The sequence below is a fragment of the Lactuca virosa genome, chromosome 7 (genome assembly GCF_052849685.1).
Source record: "Lactuca virosa cultivar CGN04683 chromosome 7, Lactuca_virosa_CGN04683_v6, whole genome shotgun sequence".
NCBI classification, from domain to species: Eukaryota; Viridiplantae; Streptophyta; class Magnoliopsida; order Asterales; family Asteraceae; genus Lactuca; species Lactuca virosa.
The window spans coordinates 82,000,282-82,017,279 of record NC_136432.1 but is presented as its reverse complement, the minus strand read 5'-3'; the positions used below and the strand labels follow the sequence as shown (position 1 = coordinate 82,017,279).

The window sequence follows — 16,998 nt, the reverse complement described above, 5'->3', positions numbered from 1 at the left end:
CTGTATACTTGCTATCTAAGTTGGATGAACGATTTTATACACGTTTTAAATGATTTAAACTGTATATGTATTTTATATCTACAAAATGGGTTGGGTAAAACATGGGTAGATGTAATAGTTGCTGTGTGACAAAATAAAATAATGAGAGGCCTTGTTATAGATGTTATTGATGATCCAGTCATCTAGCGGAGTATAGATGACGACCACGGACTATTCTAGACAGTCCAGTGGAATGCTAGCAGGCTCGCAGCCTGTAGGTGTTTATTTGAACTGTGTGTTACCAGCAGTACTCCATCACCCACATAGTTGCCTTATTTGACATGAATTGCTGAGGAACCCCCGAAGCATGTGTTGTTACCCCGATGAAAGTCCTTAGACCAGGTCCCTTGTGTTAGATGTTTTAGGGACGTAAAGTGAGGATAACGGGAACGGGTAATCGGGTTTGTTTGGTTTGATAAAGTTAATAAACTTATTTATTGTGGGTTGAAAACCCTATGTGCTCACCAGGCTCCCAAGTCTGACCCACTCAGTTTCTTGTATTACAGGTAGTGGCGCATGAGCATAGATGTTTGGATGAGAGATAAGGGATTATAGGCCTGTAAATACGAAATAATGTAGTAAGGCTTATGTTGTATTGTTTATGCTTTTGTTTTGTATCGAACATGACATCCCGAGTCTTTTAATGAAATACATTTCATTGTAAATACTTTTGATAAATCTTTATCATATTTTGTTTTGGGACAAATTCCGCAACACTTTTATTTAAAATGTTACTCTGATTTTCAAACAAGCATAAACAAAATCGGTCTTTTCTGGCCGTGAAAATGGGGATGTCACGGTTGGTATCAGAGCATTAGTTTAAGCGAACTAGGAATTTGTAGGATTTCTAGACTTAAACTTAGAATGCTAAGCGATGATTGCGAGATGTGAGCACTAGCTTATTTTAGGAATTATGCCTAAAATGCTTTTATGTGCTAAATGCTTTGTGCCTGATATGCTGTTATTTGTTCGGAACTATGGTCTGTTGTCGACCGGATCTGGAAACCTTATGTGTTTAGGATTCTAAACGTACGACTACGATATTAGAACTAACATGTAAACGTTTCGGAGTGATAAGGACGGTTTAAACGACTATCCTAAATAAAGATCTAAATTCACCTTATTCGGTGTATAGATCAAAATGGCGAGAACCCGCAGTGGAGCCGGGAATGCAAATGGAAACAGAAACCAACCTCCAGTGATTGAGCAAATATCGGTTGTGGTAGCCGCTCCTGAGCCGATAACGATGGCCGGAGTGCAAGCGATTATCCAGGCGATGTTAGATCGTCAAATGGAGGAAACCAAATGTTTGCTCCAACAGAATTGAGAGGAAGCTACCATACAGATCGAACAGCCCGAGTTGAACGAAGGGCAGTCTGAGGAGGGGAACTACAGTGGGACCATTGGTCAAGCCAACCCACCAATAGTTCGACAAAACAACCAAGATAACGGAGTCGAGAGGAATGGATGCAAGTACAAGGATTTTCTGACTTGCAAGCCATCGACCTTCTCTGGAAAGGAAGATCCGATCGGGGTCGTGGATTGGATCTCGGAAATGAAGTTAGCTTTCATGACGTGTGGTTGCAGAGGCAAACTACATACTACATTTGCTGTGCGTCAGTTCCGAGGGGGCGCTGTGCGTTGGTGGAACACCCTGGGGAAGACCTTGAGCCCCAATGAGCCCCTGCAGCTGACATGGGCGGAGTTTTTAGTACAATTCAAGCACAAGTACTGCTCAGCCCAAAACCTACTCGAGCTAGAAAACCAGTTCCTAACCCTGAAGAAAGGAAGCATGTCCATTGACGAGTACACTAACAACTTCACGGAGAAAATGGAGTTTGTCTTGCGTCTTGTTCCGGATGAGCTAACAAAAATCGACAAGTACGCGAAGGGACTCCCATGGGAGTATGCAGTGCCGGTACGTCAGGCACATACTCTGGAGGCAGCTATCTGGGCTGCCAAGTCTGTGGAGGATATGATTAAGGGAAGAACTGCCAGCAAGGTTGAGGTTGGCGAGAAAAGGAAGTTCGAGGGGTCTACTAAACCCAACAATAAGAAGAGTAAGTTCAATTCCAAGAAGTTTGGAGGAGGAGGGAACGAAGCAAAATGGTGCGAGAAGTGCAAGAAGAAGCACTCAGGAAAATGTAGCGAGGAAGTGACCTGCTACAAGTGTGGGAAAACGGGGCACTATGCTAATGAGTGCACCATCAACAAGAGGGTGTGCTACGAGTGCCGTGAAGAAGGGCATATTGCTAAGGATTGCCCGAAGAAGAAAGACGCGGCAAGGCCCAACATTCCACCAAAGCCGAAGGCGAGAGCCTTCCAGATGACGCTCGAGGCTGCAAAGGAGGCAGCAGACGTCGCTTCAGGTACCTTTCTTGTAAATGGATTGCCTGCCAATATACTATTTGATTCCGGAGCCAACTACTCATTTGTGTCGCATAAATTTGGTGGGAAACTAGCATTACCTGTAGAAAAACTTGATAATGCCCTAATTGTGGAAGTTGCCAGTGGCAAATTCGTACCTGTTAGTAATCGTATTAAGAACGTCGTCATCGACTTAAACGGAAACGAATTCCATGAAGAGCTGTTGCCCATAGAGTTGAACGGTTTCGACATCGTTCTGGGAATGGATTGGCTCAGTGCCAATGATGCCGAGATACTATGTCGAAAGAAGATAGTAAGAGTAAACCCACCCGGAAAAGAGTCGTTCATGGTGTACGGAGCAAACACAGAGTAAATACTGGAATCATCTCCCTGATGAAAGCCAGGAAATGTTTGTCCAAAGGATGTGCATCGTACTTGGCATTTGTTATCGATGCTAAGAAGGAAAAGAAGGAGGTGCTGAGTATACCAGTTGTGTGCGATTATCCGGAAGTCTTTCCCGAAGATCTTCCTGAATTACCACCTGATAGAAAAGTGGAGTTTCGTATAGACTTGTTACCAGGAACGACACCGATAGCAAAGGCACCATACCGATTAGCACCGACGGAGATGAAGGAGCTTATGCCGCAACTTCAGGAGTTGTTGGACAACGGTTTCATTCGACCTAGTTCATCACCCTGGGGAGCTCCGGTGCTATTCGTGAAGAAGAAAGACGGAAGCATGAGAGTGTGTATAGACTATAAAGAGCTGAACAAGGCCACGGTAAAGAATAAGTACCCTTTGCCAAGGATTGATGACCTATTCGATCAACTACAAGGTTCGAGCTACTTCTCAAAGATCGATCTTAGGTCAGGGTATCATCAGCTGAAAGTGAGAGATCAGGATATTGAGAAGACTGCATTCAGAACGAGATATGGACACTACGAGTTCTTGGTTATGTCGTTTGGACTAACCAATGCTCCAGCAGCATTCATGGATTTGATGAACAGGGCTTGTAAATCATTCCCGATAAATCCGTGATAGTGTTCATCGACGACATTATCATCTACTCGAAAAGCCAGGAGGAGCATGGCCAGCATCTACGAGAAGTGTTGGAAGTCTTGAAGAAGGAGAAACTGTATGCAAAATTCTCCAAGTGTGATTTTTGGATCCGAGAAGTCCAATTCTTGGGTCATGTGGTTAACCAGGAGGGAATAATGGTTGACCCAGCAAAAATCGAAGCTGTAATGAAGTGGGAACGTCCAAAGAGTCCCACGGAGATTCGAAGCTTTCTAGGATTAGCCGGATATTACCGACGATTTATCCAAGGCTTTTCTTCGATAGCTGCTCCATTGACAGCTTTGACCCATAAAGGAGCTACTTATACATGGAGTAAGAAACACGAAGAAGCATTCGAGAAGCTAAAAAGAAGTTATGTGAAGCAGCGATTCTTTCTCTACCCGATGGAGTTGAAGACTTCGCGCTCTATAGTGACGCATCTGGAGTCGGGTTGGGTTGTGTTTTGACCCAAAGAGAAAGGTGATAGCATACACATCTCGACAATTGAAGGAGTAGGAAAAGAACTACCCCACTCACGATTTGGAGTTGGCAGCGGTAGTTTTTGCTCTAAAGATATGGAGGCATTACCTCTATGGAACGAAGTGCAAACTTTTCACTGATCATAAGAGTCTCCAGTACCTCTTTAATCAGAAAGAATTGAACATGAGGCAACGACACTGGCTAGAATTACTCAAGGACTACGACTGTGAGATACTTTACCACCCCGGTAAAGCAAACGTTGTTGCTGATGCTCTCAATCGGAAAGTCAATCTTGAAAGGAAAAGGCCAAGAGCCTTGAGAATTGAAGTTGTCTCGACAATTGTGGAAAGTATCAAGAAAGCTCAAGAAGAAGCTTCAGAAAATAATGACCAAAAGGAAGAACGTCTGGGAAAGACGTTGGTATTCGATACAAACCGTCAAAGACTGAAGGTATTCCAAGATCGGATTTGGGTACCTAAGACAGGAGGAATAAGAGATCTTCAGATGGAAGAAGCTCACAATACCATGTACTCAATTCACCCCGATAGCACTAAAATGTATAGGGACCTAAAACCCTACTACTGGTAGCCGACGATGAAGCTCAATGTTGCGAAGTATGTGGCCGAGTGTGTAACATGTGCGAGAGTTAAGGCACAACATCAGAAACCATATGGGAGTTTAGAACCTTTACCTGTACCCATGGGTAAATGGGAAGACATCACCATGGATTTCGTGACTAAACTGCCCAGGACGAAGAACGGACACGACATGATTTGGGTGGTCGTGGATCGTTTCACTAAGAGTGCACACTTCATAGCAGCCAATGAGAGGTGGTCTATGGATAAGCTCGCAAATGCTTACGTGAAGGAGATAGTAAGACTTCACGGTGTTCCTCTAACGATTGTATCCGATCGTGATAGTCGTTTCACGTCGAGGTTTTGGAGGAGTCTACAAGAGGAACTGGGTACGAAGTTGTGTCTGAGTACAGCTTACCATCCGCAGACTGATGGTCAGAGCGAAAGAACGATTCAAACGCTTGAAGATATGCTGAGAGCATGTACCCTTAAGTTCCAAGGTAACTGGGATGAGCACTTACCTTTGGTAGAATTTTCCTACAACAACATTTTCCACTCGAGCATCAAGATGGCACCCTATCAAGCTTTGTACGGACAAAAGTGTCGTACGCCGTCTTGTTGGTTTGAGGCCAGAGAAAAGCAGTATATGGACCCCGAGATAGTCCATGAGACTGTTGAGAAGTTGAAGGTGATCAGGGAAAGGATGTTAGTAGCTTAGGATCGTCATAAGAGCTACGCTGACAAGAAAAGACGACTGATGACCTTCGAAGTTGGGGATTCGGTTTTGCTTAAATTCTCACCGTGGAAGGGACTTATAAGATTCGGAAAACGAGGAAAGTTGAGTCTAAGGTTTATTGGACCGTTCAAAGTTCTTCAGAAGATTGGGAACCAAGCTTACAAGCTCAAATTACCTGAAGAACTAGATGGTATTCATAACACTTTCCATGAGTGTTATCTGAGGAAATTCACGGGAGAAGTTCCCGACATAATTCCAATCTCAGAATTAAGAATGGATGAGAACAAGAGGCTGATTGAAGAGCCTGAGGAAATTGTTGACCGTAAGACTAAGAAGTTACGATGCAAGAAGGTCGACTTAGTGCTAGTCCGTTGGAAACATTCGAATGGGCCGAATCTCACTTGGGAAACAGAGAGTGACATGATGAGTCGCTATCCGCATCTGTTTGCTGATGCATGATTCCGGGACGGAATCATCCTAAGGGGGAGAGAATTGTAACGCCCGTGTTTCAGGGCTAAGCATTTTAGATGATGTAATAGTCTAGGTCAACTATTGTAACTCTTTTGAAGAAATAAAGATGAAATATTTGAGTATTATGTGAATTATGTGAATTTATATGTTTATTATTAATTTATAAATGTATAATTAATAAAGAATAAAAATAAGCGTCAAAATTAAAGTGTGAGATAAACCCGATATCTTTACATAAAGTTATAGTGGTCGAAACAAGGATTCCGGAGATATAAAGAACACCGAAATCCGAGTTATAACGAAGAAGTTATGACCTGTCGAAGTTTCGCGATGGAACCGGCACAATACCGGGAAGCGTAAATAGTGAATTTACGATAGAGCGACTTTTAGCCTTAGCAATCTAAACGAAAGTCGTAGAATATGTTAAACCGAGAGCGTCCATAAAAAGAACGCTCAAATCTGACTTCGTATGAGGAAGTTATGATTTTTCGAAGTTTCGGTTTAGCAGTGTACAGCCCGAAGTTCGAATATTAGATCGAGCGGTTTTTAGCCGACACAACCTAAACGAGAATCGAATATCTCGTTAATAGTAGCGTAACCATAAAAAGACAGACAAAAACGGACGTCGGATGAAGAAGTTATAAATTTTTAACACACCAATCCTGTCCCGGCCTGTTAAAAATATAACTTTTAAAATAAAGTCAAATGTAGCCGACGGAGTCTAAACGAAAGTTGTAGAGTACGTTCCCGCCTACGCGTGGATATAAAGAACGACGAACACGGAGTTTGTATGCAAAAGTTATGATTTTTAGAAGTTAAGTGTGCAATTTGCGAAACTGTGATGACGTGGCAAGATCCTAGCGGTTGCTTGCTCCCCACGGTCTCGCTTCGGATGAAGAACACGTCGCCCCTCCGAAATTGGGTACGCCTGGCGTACTTGATCTTGTGCGGTCCGAGAGATGGCCACGTAGCCCCACCGAAGCCTCGCCACCTGTACCCTATCCGAAGTTACGCCCCACGTAACTTGCTGAACGTACAGCGTAGGTCCGAAGTCCAGCGCCTATAAATTGGCTGCGAAGGCTGCCGAGGAAATCACACCAATTCTCTTTCTCTCTCTAATTTCTTTCTCTCTCTAAGATCCCAAACCACCCCTAAACCCTAGGAAAAACCCCTAGCACCAAAAGGAAGCCCCGAGGCTCCCGGAGTCCCGAGAAAAAGGGTCTTTCGGTTCGGAAACGCTGCTCCAAGCGAAGCCCGGTTTTCTTTAAAATCCGCTGTAAGTGAGCTACGCCTATGAAATTTTTAATATAGCTTTTAAATAATTATAGTAATGTTATTAGGTCCTTAAAATAAGTATTTGGGGTATTATTATGAGTTATATAGAGTGTTGTTTAACACTTATATAATAATAATAAGAGCTAGACTATTAATTAGCCACGGTTAACGTTAGACTAAACCCTAGTGGTATTGATACTAGGTTTTGTCGAGGGAAAATTATTTTGAGATAACGAAGCGCTGTTCAAGTGTAGAGTCACCACCTTTCAGGTGAGTGCATAGTTACTTTCATCTTACACATAAATATGAAATATTTTATATAAATTACGTGCTACGTGTGCATATTATCTGTATACTTGCTATCTAAGTTGGATGAACGATTTTATACACGTTTTAAATGATTTAAACTGTATATGTATTTTATATCTACAAAATGTGTTGGGTAAAACATGGGTAGATGTAATAGTTGCTGTGTGACAAAATAAAATAATGAGAGGCCTTGTTATAGATGTTATTGATGATCCAGTCATCTAGCGGAGTATAGATGACGACCACGGACTATTCTAGACAGTCCAGTGGAATGCTAGTAGGCTCGCAACCTGTAGGTGTTTATTTGAAATGTGTGTTTACCAGCAGTACTCCATCACCCACATGGTTGCCTTATTTGACATGAATTGCTGAGGAACCCCCGAAGCATGTGTTGTCACCCCGATAAAAGTCCTTAGACCAGGTCCCTTGTGTTAGATGTTTTAGGGACGTAAAGTGAGGATAACGGGAACGGGTAATCGGGTTTGTTTGGTTTGATAAAGTTAATAAACTTATTTATTGTGGGTTGAAAACCCTATGTGCTCACCAGACTCCCAAGTCTGACCCACTCAGTTTCTTGTATTACAGGTAGTGGCGGATGAGCATAGATGTTTGGATGAGAGATAAGAGATTATAGGACTGTAAATACGAAATAATGTAGTAAGGCTTATGTTGTACTGTTTATGCTTTTGTTCTGTATCGAACATGACATCCCGAGTCTTTTAATGAAATACATTTCATTGGAAATGTTTTTGATAAATCTTTATCATATTTTGTTTTGGACAAATTCCGCAACACTCTTATTTAAAATGTTACTCTGATTTTCAAACAAGCATAAACAAAATCGGTCTTTTCTGGCCGTGAAAATGGGGATGTCACATTATACATATACGATTTTTCTGACAATTATTGATCATTTTTATGTGAATTTGAGTAAATTCATCTATTATTATCAGTATATTTATTTGTGTATGATAAAAAGATTAAAATCGTCAAAAAAAATCAAATGGATTTACGTAGATTCACATTTATTTTCATTAGTCATATGTGAATATGAAATTTTGTTCGAATTTACAAATAAATTTGATATATAAGTTTTAACGAGCAATCACAAAAAATATTTATAAAAAGGTTTACAAATATATAAAAACACAAAAGATCAAAAAACACTAAAAGATATATTCGAACAGAACATAAAAAGAAGGAAAATTATTAAAATAAAACGTCAAAATAATATAAACGAATAAAATATAAAAAACATTAAATATATATTCGAATAAAATTTTAAAAAAAAAATATAAAAATCATAAAAAATATAAATAAATAAAATAAAATGTAAGCGGCAAAATATAAAAAAATAAAAAAATAAAGAATATATATATATATATATATATATATATATATATATATATATATATATATATATATATATATACACACATAAGAAAAAGAAATATATAAAAGTAAGGGTAAAATGATTTTTTTTAAATGGATTAAGTATGTGCAGTGCAATTTGTTTAAACAACAGGGATGCATCTTGTCAAAATTTTAAAGCTAGGACTGAATGTGCGAATTTGACAAAACCACAGGAACCAAAACTGTAACTTACTCTAAAAATCTACGACGCCCATCATAACATTTTAACATTATTTACGTTCAAGATTTATTCTTTAATTTTTTAATTAATAATGGTTCTTTATTGAATATATATATATATATATATATATATATATATATATATATATATATATATATATATATATATATATAGGTTTAGGTTAATTTGAGACCTTGTTAATTTTGTGAGACCGTGAGACGCAATCTAAAAATAATTTTAAAATGCAAAATAAAAGGAAAAATCTGAAAATTCATTTTCTAATTATTATTTTCGTCATTTTATTTACCTAAAAAAATAAAAAAAAATTAAAAAAAAATTACCGTTTTTTTTTAAATATGTGAAATATTCTAATAGAATATTACACTGTAAATATTTCTAATGTGATTTTTAGAATGTTAGAATATTATAATATTGTACCAAAATTTTCAAATATGTAGAATATTCTAATATTGTACTAGATTATTTCACAGATATTTCAAAAAAACTGTAATTTTTTTTTAGAAATATAAAAATGACGAAACTAGTATTTAAAAAAAAATTCGAAAATTTTCAGTTATTTTGTATTTTAAAAATATTTCTTTTTATCTACAAAATGAGTGGGTAAGATTACGTCTCACAATCTCACAAAATATAGTGGTCTCACATATATATATATATATATATATATATATATATATATATATATATATATATATATATATATATATATATATATATATATATATATATATATATATTTGGATTATACCAAAAAGTATTCTTTCTTTCCTTTTTGTCATAACTTTGCAACGCGTATGTTGGTGAGATATAGGAAACACCATATCGGTGATGGACCTAGGAAGCATATGTCTAAAAAGGATATGTCTTCTTTAGACTTTTAAAAAAAAATTGATTTGATAATTTATTATAATAATACATACAAGGATACACCAATAAACTTAAATTTTGGCAAACTAAACTTCTTAAAAACCCAGGTGTTATTGATGGTGATAGACTGATAGAACAATTCAAAACACTTTATTTATACAATTTAATATTCAATTATAAAAAGAATATATATATATATATATATATATATATATATATATATATATATATATATATATATATATATATACTATTTTATAAAAGAAATCTCACTATTTCTATAAATAGATTTAATATAATAATAATATTTTTTATGACATCCAAATCATTAAGCTAATAGTACAAGTAACCACCAATAAAATAATATTAAATTTTAAACCATGTTTTTTAATCTTTAAATTTCTCGGTCAATTCTCAAGTTAATATGTTCTTCTTCCCTCAATTACGAGTTCATTCAAAATTTACGCTTCAACAAATATTTGCATGTTGATTCAAATATCCCTCCCATCGCAAATCAGACGCGTCTTTGTTCCCTCCTCGCTACAAAGCCCACCACCATGAATTATTTCCCCGTACAAACCCTAATCCATTTTTCTCTCTCTTGGACGAAGACAATGATTTTTTCTGGAAAATAATTTTGATTTTCTTTCCTTTTAATGATTTTGATTTGGTGTTTTGATTGGTTGCAGGTGAGATGGACGATCGGCGGGTTAAAGACGGATATTTTCTTCTAATTTGGTTTGGATTTACGATGTTATCAAAGGTGAAATTCAATTCTTTTTTCTTATTCTGTTTCTTCCTCTCTGTATCGATGTCTCTCTTTCTTTCACATTAAATCATACTCTAATTAGAAATTATATATATCAGTTGATATATGTATCATATGATATCTAATAGCTTTACACGCTCAACAGATCCATGTCTATTTATAGGGTTTTGCAGAATATTTATGTTTTGGAAGCGTATGGCAACAAAAGGAATCATGCTCTTAAAGCTTATCAAAGTAGGCTTCATCCTGGTAATCGATACTAGATAGCAATGGACATAAATTTGTCTTACAGGTAAGCTTAACATATTTTAAGAAAACATTTCATAGTGATTTTTTGAATACTCTTATGTGTGCTTCCTTTAACATCAATGATGGCAACTTCTGCTTACTACATTAAGATATTACAGGATATGAAGTTGAGAAACTTATTCTAATAGATTTCATGAAAGAAAAACTATAAGAACCTTATAAAATCCTAAAATAATATGGATTTGTTCTTCATTATATTAATTATTTGCAGGTCTGGAAAACTTTGTGTAGAAACGAAAGAGTATCATTATGTTAAGGTCGAGCATTTAAAATTTTGACAATTTAAACCCCTTGACTCTGTTTCGTACTATTATACTAAGTTTGGTTTTTGTTAATTTAATTTCATCAGTCTATACTGTTTTTTGAACCTAAATCTGAGCCCTATCTTTTGCAGGAATGCATACACAATGGAAAAGTTTGATAGATATTATCGGAGGTCAAGAAATCATAAATAGGTAATTGGCTATTTTCCTTATAGTGATGTAACTGGTTATGGAGGTTGAGGCTGAAATGAAGGCCATATAAGATCCATGTTAGTTATAAATCTTACTTTTAAAGTTTTATGTTCTTTTTAAAGCCATTTATACGAGCACCAATTGTTCAATCAAACTACTCAGTGAACATTTAACCAGGCTGAAATGAAGGCCATATAAGATCCATGTTAGTTATAAATCTTACTTTTAAAGTTTTATGTTCTTTTTAAAGCCATTTATACGAACACCAATTGTTCAATCAAACTACTCAATGAACATTTAACCTGGAAGACGCCAAAAAGGTTTTATTATTATTATTATTATTATTATTATTATTATTATTATTAAAAGGCTTTATGTGGTTCCATTGAAGATTAGTTTTTTCTTAGGTTTTTATTTTTATTTTATGATTCTTATCCGAGTAACTTGTGTGGTAAACTCTGTTTTTTGAGGTTATAGTTACTTTCTTTCCAACACGAGAATTAATTTTATATGTCCAGTTACTCTATAAATATATTCTACTTAGATTGTTTGGCATTACATTAGTGTAAAATCATTCTTTAAGTAAAAGATACTAGGGGTGGCCATCAAGTTTATCAGGTAATGTTGGGGTTTTTATAAATGAGATGGTTTTAAATAAAAGCTTGTACATGGTTTTTATAGAACATGGTTGTAACTTGTAATGTCTAAAATAGATAACTATGAAAGTATATTCTCAATTTTTGTATTCGACCCTTATTTTTTCCTTAACGATGATGTTTTTTAATGTGGTTCGAGTTGTTATCACTTGATCGGAATGTGCTATGTGGAATATGAAATGCTCAAGTTCATGCCTTTGTTACACGAAGGTATGATTGATTGCACCTGACCATAAACCAATACATATCTACTTTTGAATCACATTTTTTTATATTTTCGTGTCTTTTCAAGTGATATCTTAGGTTTTATGTGGTTATAGAACCTGAAGCCTGTAGTTGAAAACAACAACAAATCAAAAGCAACAACAACATCTAATCATTGTTAGTAAGGTTCTTGTGTTTTTTTACCCCTGTTATTTCAATTATCCACGAAGCTTTTGAAGTTAACTATATAAGTGATTATTTGATGCCAAGTGAAATTCATTTGGATTTCTAGACCAATCGTGCAATTCTATATACAATAAAAAATAGTTACTTTCATTTGTTGCTTTAAATCTAAAAGACAAAACTGCACAAATGATCCCTGTGGTTAGCTGAAAATTGTCACTTTGGTCCAAAAAAGTTTGGACTAGCACCAGAGGTCCAAACTTTTCATTTTGTTGTGAGTTTGGTCCAGTTTTCTATAAACTTTTTCATAATGACTATTTTGCCATTATTTTTTTTTTCAGTTTTTTTATTATTTAAATACTTTTTTTATTATAAGAAAAACTAAAAAAGAAAATTTGCATTTTTTAGTTTATTTTTATATTTTTTAACAAAATAAAAAAAATAAAAATGAAATCTCTCTCTCTCTCACACACAAGTCAACTTCGTTAGAAGAAGAAAGACTGGTGAATCCTTTTTCTTCCCGGTCCACTGTGGTTATACACGAGAAGGTGAATCAATTGTCTCTTCCTTTTGAACCTATCCACGACAAGTCCACCATCTCTTAACCACTACTTTGGACAAGGAAACCCACCAGACACCTCCTCCGATCTGCCTTGCGCCCCACTGTCTTGTGATAAACCTCCACCCCAACACTCTCAAAACACCACCACTTATTGCCTTCCTCCGGTCTTAGAGTTGTGCCACCGGAAAACCACCAAGGACCACCGGAACATCACCGCTGCCACCACCCATTTACCCTCCTACCATCGCCGATCAACCCACTAACCACAACCCTTTCCCTCCTCCTTCCCTCCGGTCAAACCCGTCGGAATAGGAAGACTAAAGCAGCGGAGCTGCCATCTCCACCCACCGCCACCATCTTCACCTTCTTGTTTCGCCACTATTGATGAAAGTCCGACCACCACCTTATACCCCCTCCTCTTGACTTAAAATCACCACCAAACACCACTCTCATTCGATTTCTCCACTGATTTCGACCAGAACCCAACCAAAAACGAGGCCGAAGGCTGCCGGAGCAACCTCCGACCACCATAGCAGGTCGCCGCTGCTGTGGCACACCGCCGTCTATAGCTGCTGTTTCCGCCGACCCTCTCCAACCAGTCTCGTCACCCCTTGCGACATGTGTAAGTCCGATTCTCCACCGTGAGAGGATTGTTTTCCTGTTCGATCAATCAAAAGGATCGATTATCAGTCGTTCCTTACCTACAATCATAATTTTAAACGAAGGAGTGGAATTGGAGAAAATCAAATCGCAAAGAGAGGGTAATTCGAACCCTAGAATGTAGAATGCTTTAATGGGGAGAAAGAGAGAGAGAGAGAGAGAAAAGAGAGAGAGATTTCATTTTTTTATTTTGTTATAAAATATTATAAAAATAAAATAAAAAATGCAAATTTTCTTTTTTAGTTTTTCTTTTAATAAAAAAGTATTTAAATACGAAAAAAACTGAAAAAAGAAAAAAAATGGCAAAATAGTTATTATGAAAAGGTTTATAGAAAACTGGACCAAACTCGCAACAAAATGAAAAGTTTGGACCTCTGATGCTAGTCCAAACTTTTTTGGACCAAAGTGACAATTTTCAGCTAACCACAGGGACCATTTGTGCAGTTTTATCAATCTAAAATTAGATTTAGTAATCACAAGTTTTGGTGATGTTGTGGAAGCTAACATATGTTCAATTGTTATTTCAGCTGCTTTTGAAGTTATCATCTAAAACCTTCTGTCGGTAATATGTGTAGATCTCGACATAAAATTTTCTTTTTGAACGTTAGAAAGGAATTCGCATATTGGTTTTCAATTTTACGTTCATTTCCAATTTGTAACATTGTTCTTATTTAACCGTTTTTTTCTTATTAAAGAAAACACTCTTTTATAAAACATGAATTTTCATAATTTTTCTTAATGAAGTTTGTGCCATATGCTTAAACAGGTTTAGGTTTTGGACGGCAGGGACGAAGAACTTAAATTGGGTGATGGTGGTTTATTGAGTAGAAAATTTTGAGAATCCGCAACATACTTTTCATGGCAAAAATAACAAATTATGTTTCATTTTTTATGACAAGGTAGAAAACTAAAAAAATACAATAAAAATTTCATTTAAGTAACTTACTATTTATGGAATAAGTAGCAGAATTTCTCTTTATTTTACCACCTGTGTGACGTGTGACTGACCACAGAAAATTCAAAAAATATCATGGTATTTTAATTTTTTTCTATTTGTAACTTGCTTTATATGATAGAAATAACAACTTACTTTTTATTTTTTTGACCATTTGTGTGTCATCGGAAGAAAATTAAAAAATAGTATTGTATTTTCGTTTTTTTTCAGATATGAATTTACTTTTCATGAAAAAAATAATAACTTATTTTTTATTTTTCAAATCAGACATGGATAACTCGTTGAAAATTCAAAATTTAGCAAGTTAAGTTTTTAGCATCTAAAGTTAAAATAAACCAAATTAAACTAGGTGATGTGACTACATTATTAGCCTCATAAGTTTTGATTTTTAACAGAAGGTTTCTATCATATATGATAGATTTTTTTTGTCCAAATGAAACCACTATTTTAAGAGCCATGTAATTATATTTTAAGATAAAATGTAACATTTAAGTAAAATATTCAGTTATTTTCGAAAACTAGCGAACATGGTAGTTTTTTTACCAAGTTTATTGCATTACATATTACCAAATTTATTGCATTAATGTGGAAAAAAAGAAAGTGGAATATATGCCGATGTACATTAGCAATCATACTTTTAATACTTAAAATACATGTGAGATAAATATAATTTTAAAACACAAATAACATAGATATGGAAGGTATATTAAGAACGCTTAACCAATTTTTTTCTTTATTTTCATAATTAGGTGTGAGACCCGTGTACTATACGGGTTTATTACAAATAAAAAGTTTAATATCAATATGTAAACATTAAACATTTTATAAAGTAATTGAAAAAAAAAATAAATCAATGAGTTTGTTACATATATGTGAATTTATTCTCAAATTAATAAAATGATAACCTTAATTTCTGAAAATTTAATGTAAAAATGAAAAACTCAAAAAATGATAAGTGGAAAAAAAAGGAAAAAAAAACCATGTTGCAAAATGAAGGAAAAGAAGACATGTGACATAAAAACCATTAATTTATTAGAGAGAAATTAATGAAAATTTATCAATGAAATACATTAATAAACAACTTAGAATAATTTTTGTTTATAAAAAGTTATATACTTGCAAGATGAAGAAAAAAAGATTTACGATTATAAAAGATTTTTTAACCCATCTCATCCTCATACTTAATGGGTTTTATGGTTCAATGTTACAGCTGCAAAAAACTATTAACTAAAATAAATTAATCACCGTCTGGAAATTATTCTCCGCCGCCGCTTTACGCGGGTAAACGACTACTATATATATATATATATATATATATATATATATATATATATATATATATATATATATATATATATATATATATATATATATTAAAGATTAATTGTGCAAATGTGCTTCTTCATCTACCTTCTTCTTCATCTGCTACTCCCTCAGACACAGATCTGGGATGTTCATGGTGGCTAGGGTTTCATGGAGAATATTCTCATCTGATGGTGGCATTATGGTTCCACGATTTGTAAAATCACAAGAATTAATTACCTAATTTATAAAACCCTAGCCTTCTCATATACAAAATCCCGAAATTAACACGAATGGATTTGAAACCACACTGATGAACCTGAAAACAAATACACACACAACCATTCAATTTTTGAAGATCTGCAAAAACCCTAGAGGTGTCGTCGCCCTTCTCACTGAAGAACGTCGGAATCGAGCTCCGACATTTTTGATTCGTCTTCTTCGGTAGCGACGGTGACTTGTGGTTCCAGGTACATGGTGGGTTCTATTAAACGACGTCGGAGAAGGTACATAGTGGTGCTCAAAATTTGCAAATAACAGATGGGTTTATCAGAGAAAGAATGGAGGATTGGGCGGTGGTTTTGGGGTGGCGGCAACGGTTCTTTTTCGATATATAAATCTAGCCTCCGAAGTTGTTAATGCGAACATATATAAGGTTGTTCTGGACACGATCTCCGCCGATTGGGGCACCGATGTTGGTGCTTTTACGACGGTCACAATGGTGGGATAAGAAGACAAACTGAGAAGTCGTATGTAGGTTAAGTGGATACTAGGTACGGTGTGGTAGTAGGGGTGGGTATGTGTGACAACCCGAAATTTCTATCTTATACAGTCATTCAATTCAATCACAGTCAGACTTGTTTCTGCTATCTTTTAGCATTGTTAAGGGTCTGTTTAAGTGTTCTAAGCCAAGTACATTCAAGGACTTGGTGTTAGGAAGTATCTGCTAGAGTTCTTTGTGCAACATTCAAGCCGGAAAACTCCAAGTCATGGAGTTTACGGCCGTAAACTAGAGATTACGGCCGTAAACTCTTGGCTGGCCGTAAACTCCTCCCATATACACGATATTCCTTCATTTTTCACCACTTTTCACACTTCCAACTCAAGAAACTCGATTTTCTCTCAACTATCATCAAGAGTTTTCATCTTGATC

At 35.7% G+C, this 16,998-nt stretch overlaps 1 long non-coding RNA gene across 2 annotated transcripts; it reads left to right on the top strand.

The window, feature by feature from the left end:
• Positions 1-10,256: 10,256 nt before the first annotated feature.
• LOC145126266 (uncharacterized) lies at positions 10,257-12,349 on the top strand. Of its 2 annotated transcripts, XR_013716376.1 has the most exons (6): positions 10,257-10,362; positions 10,480-10,553; positions 10,723-10,851; positions 11,080-11,125; positions 11,263-12,189; positions 12,283-12,349. It is a non-coding gene; the product is annotated as an uncharacterized LOC145126266 (long non-coding RNA). The 2 variants fall into 2 exon arrangements; XR_013716377.1 differs by lacking the exon at positions 11,080-11,125.
• The last annotated feature ends 4,649 nt before the right edge of the window (positions 12,350-16,998 follow it).